A 2,383-nucleotide genomic window follows, 5' to 3' on the forward strand; every position below is an offset into this window, starting at 1 on the left:
TCTGGTCTGAAACCATTCTTGGATATATTCACATGTAGGACCAAGGGAGAGCAATCGTGAAGGAATAGATTGTGAGGATTGGAGGTGGATGGAACTGGCTCAGGATTGTATCCAAAAGCAGGCCTTATTGTGAGCTACAGCAGTGATTACGTAGTTAGCTAATGTTTGTTGACTATTCTCCCTATGAAGGATCTGGGCTAACCCCACGTATGTGCTAAGGGTAGTATCGCCAATTTGAGGGAGTGTGGTTTTTGCGGACCACCATATGTACGTACCCCTGCCACACCCGGGGGTGTGTACCAACCCCTAGAGCTATTACAGTCCATCTGTCGACACAACAGTAATACCCTATTCACTCATTGTCTATTGAATAAACTACCCCGTCATTATCCTGCACTTCAGCCACCCCGGGCTGCAAGGGGGATGAGCTGCCCAGGCAATCAATGCAGATTCAGTGCCGCTATTTGTGCGGGGTAACAATGCGTTGGATGATTGATAGAGCCGAAATGACTTTTAGAATGCTGGTTCCGCTTCCATTACATGCGATTGTATACACTTAAAGCTTGAAATGGTAATAATAGTCATAAATTTTCATAAGCGAACTTCCACCCACCCCCAAAAGAATGTAAATTCGAACATGTTTTCCTAACGACTCGGATAAAATAATTTATATCGCGTTGTGAAGAAGCAACCGACTTTCTGTAATGATATTCATAACTGCGCATTGCGCCCAGCGCTTGTGGCACACTCCAGTGAGCAGAATTTGAGCTAACATGAAACCTCTGCAATCGGGTGACATCTAGCGGTGACTACCACAACTATTTTCACAATAGTAGTAATTGTTTGCGTCTGCAGGTCTTTGGCACTGAGTGCATTACTACATTTTCTTCACTATAGAGGTAATATTATGTGACTGTCCATAAAATGGAGTTCACTACTTACATGACTGTCCATATGTACTACTATGATAAATGTTTCTTGAAGAAAGGGGGTATAGCTCAGTGGTAGAGCATTCGACTGCAGATCGAGAGGTCCCCGGTTCAAACCCGGGTGCCCCCTCTACTTTTTTTTTCTTTCCTTATTTTGTTTTTCTTTAAAATACTAAGATATTTTTAAAAACTGAAGCTTTAAGGAACCCTAATAACATTCTGCAAATATATATCCAGTGAAAGAACCGAAGAGGGTTCGTGGGTGCAGTAAATAAACTACACGTTGATTTTATTGCCACCTCTTAATAAATGTGAAATTAGAATTTTTACCGGTTGGTTAGCGCCACTGCTTCATTTTCTGGCATGTCCCACGTTCAAATTTCGTCCCGGATGCCAGTTATCGCCTACAGCTTTTCGTGGTTTTCCGTAGTCGCCTTCATAAAATGCTACGATAATACCTCAAATGGGCGCGTCGCCAACGCTCTACAGCAGGCATGTCAAACTCAAGTTGTACAGAGGGCCACCTCAGCTCTATAAATAATAGTCCAGGGCCGCACTACAAAATAGAAATATACATTAGATTTTGATACAAGGAAATTTAATTCTATTTATTATTTAGGAATAATTTCAATATAATTACCTAAAGTCACATATCTTACAGTTTTAAAAAGCAAGAGAATGCCATTTTTGACAAGTATCAATCAGCTTTACAATATGTAAGAAGAGAGATTACACAAGAAATTATGTTAGAAATAGCAAAACATTGAATTTCCTGCAGCCTGCTAATTTATGTCTCCGTGAGACTTCTTGTCTGTTGGAAAATTGTCTTTACAGAACATATTTCTACTAAAATTTTAATATTGATTTTAATATCAATTAGCTCTAAAAGTTGAGGGGCCGCACTTTGTGGCTATGGGGGCCGCATTTTTGACACGGCTGCTCTACAGTGTACCCGCCGTTCAGAAGCAAACGAAACTACGTTTGGCGCGGGGACAGGCTAAGTTGTGCATCTTGCGGAGGCCCTGTCTGTCCGTCCCATATGCCTTTTAGTAATCGCTCTTCTCTTTTTCGTTGTACCCACACGTTGTGCGACCACTTCTTCTTGACAGTCCTCTTCGTTCCTTCTACAGTGCGTACAATCAAGTGCGCGCCGCGGCTGCAATTTGCCGTGAGTCATACCACCGCAGAACGGATGCAACTCCTCCCCGCGACTGCAGTGCTCCTACGCCGATGGTTGCATAATCGGAACCCGAGGTTGCATTAAACAGTCAGTCTTTGTCTTGCTGTGGAAGTGGAGTGGAATGTTTACAGCTGTCGACAGACGGTGGAAATGAAGTTCACTATTAAACAGCGTGTGTTTATTGTCGAAACTATTGCAAGGAAAAACATTTACAGAAAATTCGCACGTAGGTTTCGTCAGAAATATCCTGACTCGCCAGTTCCCACAAAGTCGT

At 42.5% G+C, this 2,383-nt stretch overlaps 1 non-coding gene across 1 annotated transcript; it reads left to right on the top strand.

The window, feature by feature from the left end:
• Nucleotides 1-987: 987 nt before the first annotated feature.
• Trnac-gca lies at nt 988-1,059 on the top strand. Its single transcript has one exon. It is a non-coding gene; the product is annotated as a tRNA-Cys (tRNA).
• The last annotated feature ends 1,324 nt before the right edge of the window (nt 1,060-2,383 follow it).

This window comes from Cryptotermes secundus, unplaced genomic scaffold (genome assembly GCF_002891405.2).
Source record: "Cryptotermes secundus unplaced genomic scaffold, Csec_1.0 scaffold843, whole genome shotgun sequence".
NCBI classification, from domain to species: domain Eukaryota; kingdom Metazoa; phylum Arthropoda; class Insecta; order Blattodea; family Kalotermitidae; genus Cryptotermes; species Cryptotermes secundus.